Source organism: Bactrocera oleae, chromosome 2 (genome assembly GCF_042242935.1).
Source record: "Bactrocera oleae isolate idBacOlea1 chromosome 2, idBacOlea1, whole genome shotgun sequence".
Taxonomy (NCBI): domain Eukaryota; kingdom Metazoa; phylum Arthropoda; class Insecta; order Diptera; family Tephritidae; genus Bactrocera; species Bactrocera oleae.
This window is the reverse complement of record NC_091536.1, coordinates 32677196-32700263: the sequence shown is the minus strand read 5'-3', so window position 1 is coordinate 32700263 and position 23068 is coordinate 32677196. Positions and strand designations below refer to the sequence as shown.

At 34.7% G+C, this 23068-nt stretch overlaps 1 long non-coding RNA gene across 1 annotated transcript in view; it reads left to right on the top strand.

Moving 5' to 3' along the window:
* LOC118680048 (uncharacterized) overlaps nt 1-22863 on the top strand; it is a 120662-nt gene extending 97799 nt beyond the window's left edge. The window contains exons 5-6 of the long non-coding RNA XR_011397923.1: nt 16966-17169; nt 22247-22863. This is a non-coding gene — a long non-coding RNA (uncharacterized lncRNA). The remainder of the gene's footprint in view (nt 1-16965; nt 17170-22246) is intronic.
* The last annotated feature ends 205 nt before the right edge of the window (nt 22864-23068 follow it).

Below are 23068 nucleotides of genomic sequence, written 5' to 3'. Positions count from 1 at the left end.
TTATTTAAGTTAAGTAGGACGTCTTTTTCAGAAATAGTTGAAGAGTTAATTAAAGTATTCGGGCACAGCACCTGCTGATAGAAAAAAGTCTGAAGAGAATTATTACAGTAGTTTGACTTCAAAAATTCTGCAAGCATATTGGATATAATGTGATTGTCACATGACATGATAGATTTGTACTTTATCGCGGACGGGAATCTGGAGATCCTGCGTTTGGATATTTAATATCCTGCGTTAAATATTTTAAAATTTTTTCTGGCAATACCTCTTGTTCTTTATCAACCAAAAACCAAAAATAAATAGGATTGTGTACAAGTGTTTAAAAGTAAATATAATAATTGTATGTATATACTTTTAAACATACATACGCACAAACAATTTGTGCATACCAATGTACCTATTGATCTCGTCAACGAGCTCTCAATTGTACATACAAGTCCATGTATTACTTTCTACAATAACATGGCCTAATTATAATGGTGGCATTGAATTGAGTGTCTCTCATTTTAATAACATTATTATGAAATTATTTGAAAAGTATGTTCCAATAGTAATTGTTAATAAAAGCAAAATTATAAGTCCGTGGTTTTCGAAAGAGTTATATAAATTGAAAAACAGAAAAACTCGAGCCTTTAAACATTTTAAAAAAACCGGTTCACTTGTCGACTATTCTAAATATTCTCTATTGCGTCGACAATATTTTGACCTAAACAAAAAATGTTATAATAATTACTTAAATAAAGTAAAAAAAAATATTGTAAATAATCCAAAATCGTTTTATGATTTCGTCAACTCCAAACGCAGGATTTCCAAATTTCCGTCCGCAATGAAATACAAATCTATCATTTCAAGTGACAATGATATTATATCGAATATGTTTGCAGAATTTTTCAAGTCCAACTACTGTAATAATTCTTCCAAAACTTTTTCTTATCAGCAAGTGCTGTGTTCGAATACTTTAATTAACGCTCCAGTTATTTCTGAAGAAGACGTCCTTTTTAATTTAAATAAGTTAAAACCATCTTTTAGTTAGGGCCCAGACATGATACCCTCATGCTTCGTAAAAAATAGTGCCAAATATATTTACTTGCCTTTGACAAGGATATTTAATTCCTCTCTTAAACACGGTATATTTCCTTCAATATGGAAACAGTCATTTATAATCCCTTTGCATAAAAGTGGATTTAGATCCAACATTGAAAACTATAGAGGTATCGCAAAACTATCAGTTATACCTAAACTTTTTGAAACTATCATCACTGACCATATAACATTTTCGATTTCTCCGTTAATTTCCTCATCTCAGCATGGATTTCGTAAAGGGAACTCGACTATAACAAACTTACTTGAATTTGTAAACCATGTATCATTGGGTTTTAGGGAACATAAGCATACGAATGTTATATACACAGACTTCAGCAAAGCTTTCGATAAAGTAAATATCTCGATTCTCATACATAAACTTGATCTGCTGGGCTTTCAGCCAAGATTCCTTCAATGGGTATCTTCCTGTCTTTATAATAGAACACAACAAGTGATATTTGAGGATACACCTTCAGATACAATTAATGTTTCTTCTGGTGTTCCGCAAGGTAGTCATCTTGGCCCGATTCTGTTCTTGTTGTTTATTAACGATATCTCTTCAGTAATAGAATTCTCAAAAATTTTATTATACGCTGACGATGTAAAGCTTTTTAAATCATACACTTCAACTGAGGAAAGGTGTCTGTTGCAAACAGACTTAAACAATTTGGTTGCATGGTGTGATAGAAATGATTTGCCATTGAATCTCAATAAATGTAAGACGATGTGCTTTTCCCGTAGATCTGTGCACCCCTCTTCTTATGTAATAAAACACCATATTCTAGAGCAAGTTTTAAACTATGTTGATTTGGGAGTGAATATGGACCCTAAGCTTAATTTCAGTCTTCATATTGATACCATGGTCTTGAAAGCAAAAGCTGTCCTCAGTTTTGTTAAACGTTGGTCTAAAGAATTTAGAGATCCGTATATTACTAAAACACTTTATACAACTTTGGTTCGACCTATATTGGAATATGGCTCTGTGGTATGGAATCCTAGCTACCAAATCCATTCTGACAAGTTAGAGTCGGTTCAAAAACAATTTTTACTTTTCGCCTTAGCGCATTTCCGCTGGGATGCTAGGGTTAGTCTACCTCCATACACTAGTCGTTTAAAACTTATTAATCTACCTACACTTTCTAGTCGTAGGGAAATGCTTGACATAACATTCTTAGTGAAACTTTTGAATGGAACTGTTTGCAGATCTTTTCTCCTGTCTGAAATTAAATTTAATATCCCGGTTCGCCTTTCGAGGCAGTTTAGACCTTTACTGCTAAAATCCTGTAGATCAAATTTTGAACTAAACGAGCCATTCCGCCGTAGATGTCATGATTTTAATTCTCATTCCAGCACATTTGACTTATCTGACTCACTTTTCAAAATTAAAAAGACTTTATTGTTTTCTCTTAATAAATGAAAATGTAACAATTTATTATATTGTAACTTTAGATCTTAGCTGTTGAAATTTTTGTTTCTGTAGCTGAGCAGTTTTAGATCTCAACACTTAAAAAACTCTCTTGCCTTTTCTGACTCGGCTAATTCCGCACGTATGCGGATTGCGCCCCTCGCCTCGGTTGGGCGGGAGGAGGGTAATCGTTGGGTTATTATATAATATTAGGGTGCACCTATATAACGCTTAATAAGGGCATAAAATATATTAATAAATTAAAAGTGCGTCTTAAATAAAAAAATCAAAACATATTTTCAAGAAAAAATTTAAATAAAATATTTTAATTGCAAGTAAATACAAAACCGAATTAATAAAACAAAATACTAAATAACTAAAAGAGAATTCGGTTTAAAATTATACATTAACGTTTCATTTAAATAAGTTTAAAATGAATGAACGAGCTGATGAATATTATCTTACCTGTGGTGGGGGACTAAAATTGACAGACACCGTCATCTAGTGAAATCTATTTCATTCTTATTTAATTTTACAATTTTCATCGCTTATATACTACAAGGTGCAATTCAAAAGTTTCAGGACTTTTATTAAAAAACGAATATTATTTGTTTTTTTTGAAAAATTTATTGGTCGCCTTCAAAATAGTCTCCTTCCGCCTGAATACAACGTTTTGCACGTTCAAGAAGGTTATCGAATGACTTTTTTAGGTCATTTGTCGGTATAGCGTTGAGGATGGCGGTCGTCGCCTTTTGGATGGCATCAACGTCAGCATAGCGGTTTCCTTTCATGGCCAAATGTAGTTTTCTGAACAAATAAAAATCTCAGGGGGCCATATCAGGCGAATAGGGTGAATGGTTGATGATATGAATGCGATTTTTGGTCAAAAAATCTGTCTGATTCTGAGGTATTTTTCGTGTTGTTTCAAAGTGTGCGGGACAAATCGAGCACAAACCTTTCTGAGGCCCAAATTTTCTGTCAAAATACGATAAATCGACGCTGCGGATATTGATAATTCCGATTTCATATATTTAAGCGATGATTTCGGCTCTTTTTTAATGAATTCACGCACAATTTCCGTGTTTTTTTCTTTCACAACATCTTTTGGCCGGCCCGAACGTTCGTCGTCTTCCAAGTCCTCCCGTCCCTCTTGAAAACGTTTAAACCACTCGTGAATACGGCTACGGGATAGACAATCATCGCCATAAACTTGTTTCATCATTTGATGAGTTTTGGTAAAAGTTTTACCAAGTTTAAAACAAAACTTAATGTTGGCTCTTTGTTCGATGCTCATTTTCCGACCGACACTACAAATGTAATGTCACATGTAGCGCGATATCTCAGCTGTTATACAAGTCAGCTTTTATATACATTTTATACGACAACACTGAAGAATACACAATTGAGGGATAACAATTTCAGACAGATGGCGCCACTAGAAGCCGCGTTGTTTAAAAAGTCTGGAACTTTTGAATTGTACCTTGTATTTTTAAGATATATATGATCTACTTAAATGTGTGTGTAGGTGTGCATAGTATTGTGGTGCATGTGCATATATGTATGTATATTATTTTATATAGATAATAATAGGTATCTTTTGAACTCTGAATTGGGGTAAGAAATTGAACAGAAAAATTTCGAAAATGTTTGGACACGACAGATCTACTAGAAAATTTTAAATCCTCGGTTAAAACTGTTGAGACCAGTATGAAGATACAAAAGGTATGATATCAACTAAAGCTATTAAAATCCGAAACATTTTTTATGACCGTTTACATCAACAATCCTAAATTATCGCAAATTAGCGCAAATTGTATCACCTCCGATACAAAACTAAAGGTCAAAGAGGAGTAATAGTAAATGCGAACTGTTGCACTAAATGACGACAGTTTCAATTTGGTTTGCGAAGCTCTAAAAGTATGATACGAAAATGAAAGAATATTTGTCGACAAGTAAATATTGATTTTAATAAACTTGCATAAAATGCAAAAAGAAACAAGTGAGTAATTAATTAAACTACTTTAGTTTGTCGGAACTATCCGCACAAAATATATAATATATAATATTAGGTAAAGTAAAAAGTTCGTTCGGTTTTTTATTGATTTTTCAAAAGATGATATTTTTGTGTACATTTGTACGATTTAAGTCAAATATGCGCCGTTTTGTTCGTAAACTCTCTTGATTCCAACTTCTCACCATTAAGCGCGTTTGCCATGGACAGGAAAATATGGTAGTCACTTGGTGCCAGGTCCGGACTATAAGGTGGATGCCTTAGGACCCCCCATCCGAGCCCGCGGAGCTTCGGGCGCGTTATCAAAGACGTGTGTGGCCTGGCATTGTTCTGATGGAACACAATTCGGCCGCGGTTGATCATAGATGGCCTCTTCTTGATGAATGCTGCCTTCAAGCGGTCTAGTTGTTGGCAGTAGAGGGCTCAATAGAGCGTTTGGCCATAGGGGAGCAGCTCGTAGTAAATGATTTCTTGCGAATCCCACCAAACACGCAGTAAAACCTTCCTGGCCGTCAATCCGGTCTTGGCCACCGTCTGGGCCGCTTCCCCGAGCTTTGATCACGACCGTTTGCGCTCGATATTGTCGTAAGTGACCCATTTTTCATCGCCAGTCACAATCCGCTTCAGAAACGGGTCGATTTTGTTGCGATTCAGCAGCGATTCGCAGATGGAAATTCGGTCCATCATGTTTTTTGCGTTAGTTCGTGTGGCACCCAAACATCGAGCTTCTTTTTGAATTCAAGGTTATGCAAATGGTTCCAAACGGTTTTCTGGCTTATCTTTAGTTCCTCAATAATTAAATAAGTGCTCATGTGACGGTCTGTTTCCACTAGTTTCATGATTTTATCGCAATTTTCGACGACAGACCTCCCGACGGGTGGTGCATCTTTGACATCGAAATTACCGGAACGGAACCTAGCAAATCATTTTTGTGCTACACGTTCGTTTACAGTATCGGGCCCATAAACTAAATTAATTTTTTCAGCCGCTTTGGCTGCTTTTTCGCCTTGATCGAAGAAAAATGGTAATATATAGCGAATTTTCTCTTTGCTGGTGTCCATCTTTTACGAGCGCTCACAACGTACTGAGTCAATCCCAATAGTACTATGGACAATAACGCCATCTCTTAAATAAAAACCGAACGAACTTTTTACTTGACCTAATATAATACACAGACCGCTGGGACCTTATACTGGTAAACATATCCGCCTCATTACTAAACAAATCGTTACTTCTATGGGAGCAATCGCTCCCATTACGAAAGAAGAGACCAACGAGGCAACAAATGAAAGTCTCTTTGACTACCCAATATGAAATAGCGGAAAGGGTAGAGAAAAAAAATAGTCAAAACTATAAACTTTTAATACGACCAAATCGAAGCTTCAATAGATCCCAAGCTAGTAGCAAAAACAAATTAAAGGGAAATTTTTACATAAGACAATCGTTGACATCCAAACAATATAAACAAACGTAATGCGAATGAAAAAGAGCTATCGGTTTAGTTGCAACAGCAAATCTCAAAAATTGTCAAGAAGCAACATGTTGCTGAAAGGCATTAAAAACTCTCAAACTCTACACAGCGAAATTCAAAGTCGGGTAGTAAGAAAGCGTTTGCATGTAAACAAATACAAGTAATAAGTGTTACCATACCCATATTTTGCAAATGAACAAAAATAAATAAAATAGAAAAGATGAAATTGGAAATACAATAAACAAATAGTTCGAGAATTGTAAAGTAAGTATAAAGAGAGTTATATCATCTATGATCCTAAATTTCTAAATTTTCGAATCTTCTTATTTGCAAACCAGTTTTCGTTGAAAATCTAACGGTACTTTCTAAAAATAGAATTAAAAGTTGTTCATTTTCAAAGCGCATCAGAGTTTTGTTGAAATATTTCAAATCAAGAGCGCACTTTAAATTGGTCTGGTAATTCTTCAGGTTAACAAATTAAATTATCTTTAATAGATAAGGTATTTATTTTATCCTTTGAAACTAATTAAGACTAAACCGATGTGTATATTTTGTAAAATTAGGGTGTTATGTCAACCAATTTATTTGTTGCATTTTGTGCGTCTTCAATTTGTTTATATAAAGTTGTAATTGTGAATTATAAGTCTCTTCCCGTTATACATATGTACATATAAGTTATGGTGATATGCGAAATTCTTTTTTTACTATGAGTGGCTTACTTTGCGCTTAATAAGATATACTTGTAGTTATCATTCAGCGCCGCCACAACAACAATAGTGAATGCAATCATAGCAAAAAACCTGTTATGGCTGGAGTATTATCATAATATAATTAATATTAACTGGCGCCCAACTTGGGGCAAAGGAAAATTCGAGCAACAATCAAGTCAACACTGTACGTGTGTTTGGCGAACTGACGAAGTATTATAAAATTAAGTAAAACGAACGAGGATATTTATTTAACATTCAATTAAGAATTTTTGTAAGTTGGTCCTTAAAATTTCGAAAAGTAAAAAAAAAAAACATCAATCAATTATTATTTATTACATAATTGTGGAAACTTAACGTTCTCTTAAGATTATTGTGACGAAAATCGCGTAATCTAAAATTATTTCAAACCTCTAATTCAATCTAATTTTTACATATCTCGTCCTTTGGACACATTTTTGATTAAACTTTATCAATAAAAACGCAATCAATTAATATTTTTACTGTGTAAATTTAACACGCGATAATTCTTTTGGAACATATGCTCATACGATTATTATGGCAAAAATCGCGCAACCTTAAACTAATTTCGAACCTTTTTTTCAATCAAATTTTTGCATTTATTTATCCTTTATCCTGATTAAAATTCACTAATTAAAAACACAAAATTTTCTGAAAATTTTGTAACCTGAAAATGGTATGGAGAATTTTCCTTTGGTGGCTCCCATGTGCTCATAAGTATCACAGTTAAAATATTACGTTACGTAAAACATTTCGAAATTTCATATATTTATTTTTTTTGTGCGCCTGATATAAGGGGTACCAAAATTAACAAATTTTGCATTTTTTAAAAAAGAATTTTTTGAATAAATTACCGCATTTAACTCAGAACTTTTTTAATAACTAAGTTCACATGTGCTTGTATGTAGTGAAAGTGTATGTATATGCTTGTACCAAATTTACAAGCAAATTAAAATTGTTGAAAAAAAATTTTAATTAAATATCTCGTACTTACACTGTACTTTTCCGTCCTCTGCAAGTAAAATGATTGTTACTAGGGAACAGTTATTAGATATAGTTAGAACAATCAACGAAGGAACAACGCTAGAATTGGTTCACAGAATTGCAACAATTACGTTGGCTCTTGGACGTTTGCAAATCTAGTACCCTATTTGTCAGTTTCGATTAACCCTGCGATCTCACCAGGTAAGTCCTTACCTGAGTTTAGTGGTGAAGCTTCCTCTTATCCAGCATGGCACTCTGCAGCTAATTTTGCCATTAGTTATTATAATGAGAATATTATGTGGCAATAGGTATTCTTGCTCTCTCATGGAGAAAATAACGAGATAATTGAAGCTTCTAACGAACGAGCAAAAGAATATGCACTTCGTATTTTTTTCTCTGGTTTCCGTCGCCATCCTGTAATGTCCTTTTTTCGTCACGACCAAGAGTTGGAAACAAATAACAAACGGTATAATTTCGCACATACATTTGCCATGGGAAACTCAATAAACCCATCTAGAACTACGCCAATTATGCCGTATCGCAGGCAGTTAGCTGCTCCAAATTCACACCCGATTCCGATGGAAATCGATCGCAATACTGCGATTCATCGCCATCCCCTACCTCATTTAAACAGAATCCCAAACTAAATGCAAAGTCACAAAGTTAATCCAGCCTATGGTAACAACCAACAACAGCAGAAGATAGCTTCCAAACGTCTTCGCGAACCATCTGGATCCTTCCAGAGACCTAGTTAAAAACACAACGAGTTAATGATATGCCCGAAGCGATGGCTACGGTGTATGAGGAGTCCAGTTACGAGGGACATAATGATCATTTAAGCCTTTCGTACGCTAATAATGGGCACCATAATGAGCTCGAATATGACGGTGGTAATTTGAAGGACGAGATCAATTTTTTAGATTGAATTCGCTCCTATCATTCATAACAAAAACAACAACAAATGGTCAGGAGCTGCAAATACTAATTGATACCGCAACTTCTAAAAATTACATTAAAGATATTCCTTTCTTACAGGGAATTCTGTTAATAGAAAACCCATTTATTTTAAAATCAATTAACGGAATTAACACCATTAATAAAAAGTGTTTAATCAATATTCTTGATTGTACCTCAACATTTTATTTGCTAAAAACTTTAAACTCGTTCGATGGTATAATCGGGTATGACTTCCATAAACGCAGACAGTATCGACATAGAATCAGGATATCTATATCATCGAATGGTAAAATGCAATCAAGTTAATTTGATAACAATTGCAGAAAAGTTTGTTCCCGTAAATATCCGTACCCGATTTCGACAAATGATAAATAATAACATAAATGCGTTCGCGAATCCGAACTGAGCTTTACCTTATAATACAATCGTGGAAGGTACTATTCGCACTCTCATAGAGGAACCATTTTTATAGCAAAAGCTATCCCTACCCAATGTTTGCTTCTGAATTTATTAACAATGAAATCGGTGCCCTCCTAAAGGATGGAATAATTCGCAAGTCCTGCTCTCTATACAACTCACCCATTCATGTCGTGACTACTAGGAAATTCAGGCAAGTCACGTTACTTCACTACCCTAGACTTGAAATCGGGCTTTCATCAAATTAACATGCACGAAAGAGATAGGCAAAAGACAGTATTCAATGTAAATAATGGCAAATACGAATGTTGTCGCTTGCCATTCAGCTTAAAGAATGCGCCAAGTATCTTTCAACGCGCAATAGATGATGTTCTACGAGAAAATATTGGCAAAACATGTAATTTTTATATCGATGACATCATTATTTTTTCATCCGATGCGGAATCACATTTAGTCCATGTCAATACCATTTAAAAAAACTAGAAGCGTCAGGAATGAGGGTGTCGTCTGAAACTCGAGTTTTTGGGATTTTTAGTCTCGCAAAATGGGATAAAGACTTGGCCTAGTAAGATTAGGGATATTATTAATTACAAAACACCAGAGACGTTACGCGGCTTGCGCTCTTTCCTCGGCCTTGCAGGCTACTATTGTAGGTTCGTCAAGAATGATACCGCGATTGTTAAGCCTTTAACTAAATATTTACGAGGGGAAAATGGTCACGTCGGAACAAATACAACACAAAAAAAAAAATTAAAATCACTCTAGATCTAGAAGCTTTGTCTGCATTTGTTAAAATCAAGAAAATCCTTTCATCGGAAGATGTCCTTTTACAATATCTTGACTATAATCAGTCATTTAAATTAACGACCAACGCTTCGTCTAACGCTTTGGGTGCAGTGTTATCCCAAAATAATCGGCCCATAACAATGATTTCGCGTACTCTTTCCGTAACTCAACAAAATTTTGCTACAAATGAACGCGAAATACTAGCTATAGTTTGGGCTTTAAAAACTCTTCGTCACTATCTATATGGCATTAAAAACATACACATTTTTCCGATCATCAACCACTTATATTCTCAATTTCCGAAAATAATCCAAATACTAATATGAAGAGATGGCGTGCCTTTGTTGAGGAGTTTTCACCAACCTTCCATTATAAGCCAGGAAGGGAAAACATAGTGGCTGATGCTGTTTCTAGGCAATTCATTAATAATCATAGCGAATTGAGCGAAACAATACATAGCGAACAAGCTCTCAGTTACATAATTAAAACAATAAAGTTCCCAGTAAATCAATTCAAAACCCAGCTGATTTTGTCAAAAGGCGCAACTGTAAACAAACGTACACAAATTCTTTTCCAAAAATTTTTCCACCACACAATTAGTTTCAACGCTATAGAAAATTGTTATTATGTTTAAAAGATGTGATAAACACAAATACGACTAACGCAATACATTGTGATCTCGAAACATTAGCAAAATTCAAAATCCTTTAGTATCGTTTTATCCTGGAGTTAAATTTTTATATACGGAATCACTGTTAATAGATTTAACAAACAAAAACGATCAACTAGAAATGGTTGCCACTGAGCATAATCGCGCTCATCGTTGCTTGCAAGAGAATTTCAAGCCAATTTCTAGCGGGTATTACTTTCCCCACATTAAAAATCTTTTAAAATCTGTAATTGTTAATTGTAAAATATGCTTGGAGAACAAGTATCAGCGTAAACAAATCAATTTAGCAAAAGAAAAGAGACCAATTCCCATTATCCTGGTGAAATTTTGTATCTCGATATTTCTATAACAGATAAACACCATTTTCTAACATGCATCGAAAAGTTTCCAAAATATTCCAAAACACAAAGTTAATTGTTTCAGATAATGAAAAAGCTTTTCAATCCAATTTAATAAAAACCATCTTAGGAGATAATTTTTCAATATCGCAATTTTTTGTCCCAATACTGCATAGTGAAACCAACGGGCAATTTGAAGGGTTTCACTCAACTCTTATGGAGATAGCCCGTTGCAGTAAAGAACAGCAATAGCTGAATGAGCCTGTAGATCTCCTTCTTTTAGCGACACATAAATACAACCATACCATAAACTCTACAACACATGCCAGGCCCATTGATATTTATTATAACTGTTCCCCTGAAAAGCTATTCGAAGTCTACGAAAGATTGGTTAAAACACAGGAAAAGACCCTAGAGCGGTATAATCAAAATAAAGGAATGAAAACTTATGAGCGTGAAGAGAAGGTTTTCTTGAAAAGAAACAAAAGATTGGGAAATAAATTTAGTAAAATTTTTGTTGAAAAACGATCGAAGGAGATTTAGGTACTACGTCTTTAATAGGCGGAAACAAAGTTCATAAAAGTAATCTTAGATGAGCATTTCAATTTTCCTTATATGCTTAACTGCAACATTAATTAACACACATACAAAAAAAGTCACAAGAACTGTTCATGTCACTTCTAATCCCGCGATATTTTTACAACTAAGCTCACAACCACCGCACAACATCATACAACACAACATAATACAATGCAACATCATACACCACCTACAACACACCATATCACCCACTTATATATATACTTAACTAACTTAACCAACTAAAATATAAAGCAAAAAAAAAAACACAGACCTAAAAATAAAAAGCGGTCGCGATACAATACCACATAAGTGAAACAACCAAACTTACAATTACTTAACACAAAAAAAAAAATCTACATAAGCCAGCGGAGAGTACCCTAATAAGCACGCAGAGAGGAGGACTGTAACGCACAGGAAAAACGTCGTAGACAAGAACTAAAAACCCATAATAAAAAGAGAAGAGAAAGAAAGTATTACTACCCATAAACCCTTGGCGGAAATAAAGTGAGTCCACTCCAATTAATTTTGCAAATAGAGACATTTTATGCGCATATGTACATATGTATGTTAGTTTACAGTTTTATCGGTATTTCGGTGGAAATAAATAACCGAACGATATAACTGAAAAAGAAAAAAAAAATTATATATATATTATACGGTACCTGCCTCAGCTTATTCGTGCCTCCAAATACACCGTTATATTCTTTCAAAAAAAAAAAAAAAATTTTTTTTCAAAGTCAAGTATTCCTATTTGCGATATTTTCAGCGGTACCCCTTGGGCTAATAAAGCAACAAGCAGGATCGCTTATAACACATAAGCAAAGGCTAACAAAAACTTATATATATTACAGAAATACATACAAACATATGTGCAAATACCTATAACTTAAATACAAAATTTTTGGGCTTTAAAACTTTGCCGCGAAAAATATTAACCGCAAGTAACATCCTTTTAACAACATACATATATGCATACATAATCATATGGTACATACATAAGTTAACTACTTCTAAAAGTTCAAAAAAAAAATAAAAAAAATTACTGTTGTTCAAATACCTGCCTGCTTAATTCGTGTCTCCAAACACACCACAAGAAAAAATACAAAAAAAATTTTATAAGTCAAGTTTATCGACTTGCACACTTTCCAGCGATACCTCTTGGGCCAATAAAGCAACAAGCAGGATCGCTTAGAACATATAAGCAAAGGCAGAAAGGAAAAAAAAACAACAATAACATTATCGGCATTTATGTATGTACACATATTTTCTTAAACATTGGCATATATCCCGCGCTACATATATACCGCAACCCAACCGTTTTGCTCTTCTCATTTCTCATATATATTTTCATAAAAAATATACATAAAAAGTAATATATTTACAAATATATATATATAAATATAGGCACTCATCAAAACTTTACAAAAACGCGTTACATGTATGCATGTACATATATGTATATGTACACATCAGAGAACGTATATCATAGAGAAGGTTCAATTGCGGACCAGCGTGTGAATTGTCAAAACCTAACAAGATTTTATTAGTGAATTTCACCAAATCTGCCTCGGAAGGAGAAATTTTAACAGTGGAGAGTGAACAGAGCTGAGAATTCAATGAAAATTATGCTCAGAGACTTGCTTTGATATTACAGCTGCATGTTAGCCTTTTGGCTTATATTTTTATACGTTTATATGCAATCATATTTATTGATATGAATATCATTTTGCGAATTTTTATGAATGCATGCAAAACTGATAAGACTCTAATTAAATTATGTAATTTTTAACATATTATATATAGAATAGGGAATTTAATGATTTTATTTAGTTTTTACATAATATACTTTCCTAATAGAGATTAAATTTATTACACTATATGTATATGTACATATGTACATCTTTTATCATATTAATCTTTTATATAATCATATGTATATCTGCACAAGCGCATTTGAATGTACGGATTCAGAAATTCAAATCATAATTTTATCATATATCAATACAATATATGTGCGCGCATTGATATATATGTACACGCATATATGTATGTAGACATAAAATTGCCGAACAAATAATGCATACACAAACCAACATACATACATATGTATATGCGTACACATGTAAATATGTCACCTGCAAAAACTACAAACATTGTTTTACAAAAACAACAATCGTCACAAGTCAATATGTCAACCAAATAGGCGAAGCCCAAATTTATAGTAAATTGCACAACAACAACATTTTCATTCATGAACGCAGGCGTACTTTTAACAAGCAACCTCGCTTCATTCATAAAAACAGATACCCTCACATCCCCCCGAGCATGCTTTTGCCGACAAGCGTCTTTTCACGACGATGGCAAAAGCTAAAAATCATAAATTGAACAAATTTCTGATATTCCCTCTAGAAGCGAAAAGTGACAACCCCTCAAATATGAGTATTAAAATGTTTTAGAATAAAAGTGACAACATAGTATATTTGTCGATTTACAATTCAAGAAACTTTTTAAAGAAAATATTCAATATTCCTCTGATTTATGTATACAGTAAGCCCCGGTTAAGTATCACTCCTCCAATCCCTCTTATCTGCCTGTGTCTTGCTGCATCTCACGTGTTTTTTTTCTTAATTTTTAAAGGAAAACGGTACCTTTTTTAAAATACATAGAAATTATTTTTTTGGTATCAGTCTTTTAAGTACCACAATCGCTTATGTACTACAAAGTAAAGCCGAATAGATTTTGGCTATAGGCCATTTCTATGCCAGCCGCGACCGAAATACTCAGAACTTGAGTTGCACGTTTTACAGACATTTTTTCAAAGACGCTGGGATATATGTGGGACTCTGTTAGTTTTGGACAAATCTTAAAATGTGTATTGCTCTGATCGATAGAGTATAGTTTTTTAATAATATTGAAACTGACTATTCCATCGGGACTTGAAATGTCATATTTCATTAACGTATTGCGGGCAGACTTAAATAGGTGGCAATAATCATATAAGCAATACACTTTAGAACCTTCGTGCATGTAAAAGGGGTTTTCTTCAGTAATTTGCATTAAATTGAAAATTGAAGAGTTTGGTCCCCCCTGATCGCAGACTAAAGCCTTTACGCTAAGGCCAATCGACTTCAGTGCTGCGATATTTTTATTCAAAATTTCAAATAAATTTTGACTTAGAAGTCCACCTTTGGAAATATATTAAGAAAACACATATTTCCAACTTGAACTCAACCCTTTTACCATAAAAAAACAACATTTACTACCTATTTTCATTTCGCGATGGCCTTCCCCGTAATCTACAAACCCATCAATGATATCTCTAACTCGATTATAAGTTATATCGGACTTTATGATGATTTCATCAAATAAGAGAACGCAATTACGTTCTAGAACGGACATATTTTTGGCAATTTTGCCTAAATTTCCCAAGACATTGGCATCGACGCCAGGGACAACATACCTAATGGGGCGCCATCTCAAAAGAGAGCTCTTGCTTGGTAAAGCGAAACCTAAATCGTCACGCATGAAACTGTAAGATTTGGTGGACATATAGTTAATATTTTGTGCCAATGTCTTTTCATTGTCACTAAAGAAAGTGCGTTTTGTAACGATCATCCTAGCGAATGTTACAGCATCAGAGCTTGAAGTTTCATCCGCAACTATTGCACGATCTTTAAGATCTTTATACTCTGTTTCTAACTGTTGTATAACCCCCTCTAACTCTTCAATCTTTTTATTAAGTTTGAGCGCATTATTTTGATAAAACCGTGCGGATCGAGCAAATCGTTCGCGGCTGTCTAATGCAGAGCCTACGTCGTTATTTTGTGTCCCTAATCCTAATCTTTCTTCTTCTAAAATGGAATATTCTTCGAATTCCCTCAAGGTTATATCGTCCTCCCTATCTCCTACAGCTACCTTAGGACGTTCATAAGTGTTAGTGACGGGCGGGCACACCCAATCAGAGTCATTACTAGAAGAGCTACGATTTAGTTCTGACTCTAATCTGAAACATGGAATAGCCCCAGGCAAAAGTTTGAATCTAGAGACGTACTCTGGGTCAAAATGGTTACGACAAATAAATAGGGTATCGGAAGGCGACACGACTATGTTGCAAGCCTCTGCCCAACTTTGACGAACATCGACCTTTTTAGGGAACTCAAACAGCGTCGCCTGCCTTGAAACGCAGCTGCTAATGCAGCATCTTCTTCGGTTCAGTGGACCCGTCCACAAATGCCTAGGTGCTTCGTCGTAACCTAATTATATGTATAAAAAATTTATATTCAACACCTGTTCATGTTGTATGTATAAACGTGTATAATTACATTAAAATATAAATATTATAATATATTATTATTGTATTTATTTTATATAATTTTAGCTGACTCGAACTAAAATATATCAGTAAAACTAACAAGTAAGGAAGAGTTAAGTTCGGCTGTAACCGAACATTTTATACTCTCGCAAAGTATACCATACATAGACGGACAGACAGTCACCCGGATTTCAACTCGTCTCTTCATCCTGATTATTTATGTATATATATCTTCCTATATCTTAATCAATTATTTTTATGTCATACAAACAATCGTTAGACTTTGCACAGCAGTTTTAAAAAACCATGGATACTTCACTAAATGTTAATGTAACACCAATAATAAATATTATTGTTTCACCATCATCGCACATCACTGTATATACTTATATTAGAAGTATCAGCAAATATACTAATGTTTATATATGTACACATGTTAATATATGTATGTATGTATATAAACATTAGTATATTTGCTACCAAAATTATACTCTTAATATACATACATGCCTACATACACATACAACTGTATGGATGTAATATATTATATTGCTACCATACTAATAATATATTATAAATTATACACATGTTTCTAATTAAAATAAAGTTTTGAAGTTTTTCTAATCCTAATAAAGTTATCAAATGTATATTTATATAAACTACTCTATATAATTTTATATTATTAAAAGAAGAAAAACTTACCAAGGTTGAGGGTGGGCACAGCATGTGCCTTCAATTTTCTCACGCCCACTGCACTTCGCTCGAAGTGTATAATGCAAACGAATGCATTGTGGGCGGTTTTCCACCCACTTTTGGAGGTCCTCCTCGTTTTTGGGAAACGAAAACAATCTTTCCGACTCTTCAATACACTCGCGAACGCGACACTTCCTTCTCACTGACATTTTCAATTTATACAATTAATAAAAATAGTAAACCCACAACGGAAAAACGGTACGAATTGATCTACTCGCGTCGAAAATCTTTTAAAACTAAAATTCCGTTGACCCTTCCTCCTTTTCATTCATTTTGGCGGGATTTCCCCACTAAAACATATATTAGAAAAAGTTAGACAAAAGCACTTGCATATATGGTAATACATATATATATATATATTAGCTTTTCCCTTCATTGTCTGTCTCTCACATATATTTTTCATTTATTAGCATTATTTTTCTCATTTAACATTTAAAATGCTCAATTCTGCTATTTTGCTCTCCGCAGGGGTAAAATTCTGGTGAAATCAGCTTATAATTTGTTTGTGGTGAAATGCACTAATGTTGGCGAGTAACCCTCCGTCAAGAGGAACATTTTGACAATCGGCACACCATGAACCTTCTCTGTACACATGCCAATATAACTAAAAAGTATACGGTCAAAACGGATTAGCATAACCAAACATATGAAAATTAAAATTAACATACATAGGTATGCACATATATATACATTTGTTGTTAAGAACAATTTTATTTTCGCGTTCCTTTTAAACAAATGTATATAGATACATATAATAAAAACGAATATACATACATACAAAATATACAAATTATTCGCGAGTGAAACGAATACCCAGTAAGCAATTTCGGCAATTTTTAAGATAATAATAATACGGACATAAATTTTAATAAAATCTAAATTGACTTGTCTGATAAAAAACAAAAAAAAAAAAAAAAATTATAACAGACTATTTTACAATCATTTTCAACAAAAAAAAAAAAATTTTTTTACTACAGCTTTGGGCAGCAAACTAAACTTTTTTACTACAACCGTATTATAGCATATATTTAATACAAAACTATTTTAATAGCTTTCAATTTAATTCAAAGAGTTAAATGCAATCTGATAAATCAAAAGAGGTTAAGCCACCAACATCTCTATCATTAGAAATTCCAAAAATGGCTGATGATGATAAAGCACAAGGCACACCCGCGGAAGCTACACGCTCAAAGCAGGATGCAAAACAAAAAAGAACCAAAGACAATTCACTGTCAAGGTTCATAACTGAAAGTGACAGTTTTATTAGATACTGCACACGGTTTTCGGCTTCGCCTATTAACGACAATACGACGAATCAGTCCTAAATTTAAAAATTCAAAGCATAGATAATATATGGGCACGGGTTCTGACAGCGTACGATACAATATTAGATACTGACGACGCTGAACTCCCAGAAAACATTAAAGCTTCGGCGTCAGCCAAATATGAAAACTGCCTCGATCAAATAAATACGATACTGAAGTTTTTCATGGAGGTTATGATCAATGGCCGTCCTTCCGGGACATGTTCACTGCCGTGTATATCAACCATCCTAAACTTTCACGAGCACAAAAGCTGTACCATCTCAGGTACAAAACAAAAGGGGAAGCAGGCAGTATTGTTAAGCGTTTCGCTTTGAATGATGAAAATTTTAATCTGGCTTGGGATGCACTGGTCTAAAGATACGAGAACGAAAGAGTATCGGTAGATAACCAAATAACTATTTTAATGAATTTACCAAAAATTCAACAAGAAACCAGCCAAGAATTTTAAAAACTATACTCGACAGTGACTAATTGCTTATCTGTGTTAGAAACACAAAATGTATCCACAGAATCGTGGGACCCTATCCTAGTAAATATTTGCGCAGCGACACTACCTGATGCTGCTTTGCTACGATGGGAGCAATCACTAGTGGTAAGAAAGAAATCGCCAAAATGGCATCAAATGAAAGAATTTTTAACAACTCAGTACAAAATAGCTGAGCGAGTAGAAGGTAGTTAAGCCAAAAGGTCATCAAATTAATGCAAAAAAAATCTATAAAAGAGGACATAATATAATATAAGATCTTTCGAGAAATTTAAAAAAATGTCCGTTTCAGATAGAAACAATCTTGTCCGACAACATAAACTTTGCACCAACAGTCTGTCCAATTCTTACGGGACAAAATACTGTGAAAGCAAATTCAGTTGTGTATAAAATTAACTCCTTCACAACTCAAGTTGAAAATATTTCAAACGAATATTTAAATAATCAACTCAAAAAATTCTGGGAAGTAGAAGAATTACCCCAAATCACAAAACCTTCAGAAGAAGACCTGGCATGCGAAGCCTATTACCAGTCCACAACAACAAGAAACCATCATGGTCAATTCCTGAGCTTGGAAAAAAGCTTGATAGAGAAAAGCGAGCTTAAATCAGCATATGATGACGTGATGGATGAATATCTTGACCTCAATCATATGGAAGAAGCTGTACCATATGAAAAAATATCTAAAGGTAGATATTTATCTTTTTATCTTCCGCATCACGGGGTAATAAGACCAGATAAAATCACAACAAAAGTACGAGTAGTTTTTAATGCTCCAAAGTTTACGAGCTCAGGCAAATCACTCAATGATGTACTATACACAGGGCCAACATTACAACCTGATCTCATGCTGCTAATACTAAATTGGCGCATGTTTAAATATGTTTTCAATGGAGATGTAGAGTAAATGTATAGGCAAATTTTAGTACATAACGATGGCCAAGATTTCCAGCGGATAGTCTTCCGAAAATCAAGTAATAGTCATATCAGCGACTACAAACTTAAAACAGTCACCTTTGGCATCAATTGTGCACCCTATTTAGCCATTAGGACATTACATGAAGTGGCAAAAACCTGTCAAACAAATTTTCCTTTAGGAACTTCTGTGCTACAAAAACAAACATACGTTGATGATATTCTATCAGGTAGCAACAGTCTCGCATTAGCTTTGCACTATCTCAAGTGATCAAAGCACTAAATTCAGCCGGGTTCCCCCTAAAGAAAATTACATCAAATCAGCCTGAGATAATAAAACACATAAAAGGGGAAGACTTATTAGATACGAACTTCCTTAAATTTGAAAAGGCCAGTACTACAAAAACTCTCGGGATTCAATGGAATGCGATAACAGATCAATTCTCATATACAATTGAGTCAATATCTGCAATATCCGCCATAACCAAACGTCAAATACTCGCCTCGGTGGCAAAACTTTTCGACCCCGCAGGATGGCTTTCGCCAATAATGATTCAAGCAAAAATCCTCATTCAAGAACTGTGGCAAGACGGCACTGAATGGGATGAGCAAGTAAAACGCATACGTTTAACAAAGTGGGTTCAATTTGCAAACAATCTACATACCATCTCGGAAATTCGAATTTCTCGATGGGTAAATTTCGCACCTGACTATAATGTAGAATTACATGGCTTTTGTGATGCCTCTGAAAAGGCCTATTGTGCAACAGTTTACGTACGCACTGAATATGATAACAAAAGATCTTCACGTCTTTTCGTAGCCAAAGCCAAAGTTGCTCCCCTGAAGACACTAAGCCTGTCACGGCTCGAACTGAATGGTGCACTTTTGTTAGCAAAACTAGTCTCAATTGTCCAAACCCATCTGAAAATAACCAATCACAAAATGTACCTTTGGTCAGATTCAGAAATAGTTTTAGCATGGCTAGAAAAACCACCATATACCTGGAAGACTTATGTATGTAGCAATATATCTCAAATATTAGACTTAGTTGGCTCAGCACAATGGCAACATGTTGCAAGTGCAGATAATCCAGCGGATCTTGGGACAAGAGGCTGCAAACCACTTCATCTCACCAGCACTACACTCTGGTGGAACGGTCCTACGTGGTTAACAGAATCACAAGAAGTCTGACCAAAGTCTCCTGCTCGCAATATAACAGCTCCTGAAATTCGGAGAATTGAAAACTTTCATATCACTCCTGATGAAGATGATATATTACATCGATTTTCATCATTCCCAAAAGCACTAAGAGTAGTGGCTTACGTGTTTAAATTTATCCAAAGACTCAAACAAAAGGTTAAAGGAATAACAAACTATCCTTCTGTACAACTAACGCATTCCGACCTGCAACATGCCAAGGTCAGCCTTATTACATATACACAAACTCGCTATTTCATTCGGGAGAAATCAAAGTTAGTCGAAAGACGACCCTTCGATAAGGGTAGCTCACTTCTCGTTTTAAATCCTTTTTTGGACACTAAAGGATTAATCCGGGCACATGGAAGACTAGTACATTCCAGCCTTGGTCATAACGAACGACATCCCATTATAATTCCCGAGAAATCCCGTTTTACTTATTTATTTTTAATACATCTTCACCAACTTACATTACATGGTGAGCATCGCTTGATGCAACAAATGGTCCGACTAGAATTTTATATACCGCGCCTAAAGCCACAAATTAAAAGTACGATTTTTATGTGTAAACAATGCACATTGTACAAGCACAAAATACGCACGCAGATCATGGCAGCTTTGCCACCTGAACGCTGCAATTTTGCTCTTCCCTTTACCATTACTGGGGTCGATTTTGCTGGACCTTTCCAGATAAAGGCCTCTATGTTAAGGACTTCCTCATTCAGAAAAGGGTATGTGGCTGTCTTTGTATGTTTCACGACAAAGGCAGTACACCTCGAGCTATGTTTGGATCTGTCTAGTGCGGCTTTTCTCGCAGCATTTGCACGCTTTGTCGGACGACGCGGATTTCCATCAAAAATTATGAGCGACAATGGGAAAAACTTTATCGGAGCTCAAAGAGCCACAGAGAAAGAGTTTGTAAAATTTACCAAAGAAGTCTCCCCAGAAATTGTTAAAAAATATGCACCACAAGGAATCGATTGGCAGTTTATACCCCCTTGTTCTCCCCACATGGGCGGACTCTGGGAATCAGCTGTAAAAAGCTTTAAGTCCCATTTAAAGAAAACCTCAGGTAATCATAAATTCAAATATGAGGAATTTACCATACTACTCGTTTGTATAGAAGCCGTACTAAATTCAAGGCCCATCTCACCAGTCTCGCAAATCCCTCCGATTTCACAGCTCTTACATCTGAACATTTCCTCAGAGAAGCTCCACTTCTCGCCATACCTGAGGCAGAAGGAGACTCACTTAATTTAATAGACCGAAGGGAAAAAATGAAGATACTTCATCATGAATTCAGCCATAGATGGAAGGAAGATTACCTTAAAGATCTCCATAAGAGAAATCGGTGGAAAACGATTCAGAAGGAACCAAATACAGGCGAATGCGTCATCATACATGATGAATGCCTTCTTCCAACAGAATGGCGACTAGGCCGCATTGAAAAGGTCCATCGGGGACGAGATGGTCACATAAGAATAGTAGACGTACGAACACAAACTGGTGTACTAACTCGACCATTAGTAAAATTGTGTTTTCTTCCGAACACCGAAGAACCGATTACACAAACCCCGCCAAGATAAGCGCATAAATAAAATCAAAAGCGACAATTAATTCTTTTAACTCGAAATACTACCGTTTTATAATCCGTACATGTAAATCTAACACTAACAAACGCGATTAAAAATTAACCACAACATATATAGTTACATATACATATGTATATATATACATATATATATATCTATTTTTCAAACCAAGCAACAAATATCATAATTCAAAATTATGAGCCAAACCATATTTTAATATATTCCTATTCCAATAGAAATGGACGTAGAAGATATCCACAGCGCTCCCAAGACTGCGAAGTCCGTAATTGCTGCGCCTAGAGCATCTGGTCTACCCATCGCAGCACCAAGGATGCAAAGCGCGACGGCTCCGGCAATTAATTCGCCTAGGGGGACCGGGATGTTTATGCGACTTCTAATCCCGCGATATTTTTACAACTAAGCTCACAACCACCGCACAACATAATAGAATGCAACATCATACACTACCTACAACACCCCATATCACCCACCAACACAACCATATACTTGTACAACTAACCAACCACACTATACACCGACACTTCAAGCAACATCTTTTTCACCACCCAAAGAAACAAAAAGGATTGTACAGACCAGAATGGTCTCCTTTTGTTTCTCGACACCCGTTCGAAAAGAAAAAAAACCGTAGCAGCGCAGTTGTCCGGAAGTGCCCCAAACTCAAGTTTTTAACGTTGAACAATTTAAAGTGTAAAAAAGTAGGATTCTATATCTAATCGGGATAAAGTGTATTTAACATTAAAAAATTCAAATATTATATTATATATTATATAAGTGAAATTGTATTTCGAAAAAAAATAAAATCAAAGGGAGAAACTAAATGAATTATATTATATATGAGTGAAATTTTATTTCGGAAAGAATAAAAGCAAAACTAAAAGCAAAATGAGTAGCTAAGAACAATCAATAATTTTTTTTTCTCTTCATCAATTTCAAATATTTACAACAACAACAATAAATAAAATCTGTACTAAATTAAGAAACGCTTTGTCCTAAGCTATTCGAGTTACATATAAAATAAACCAAAACCAAAATGTATT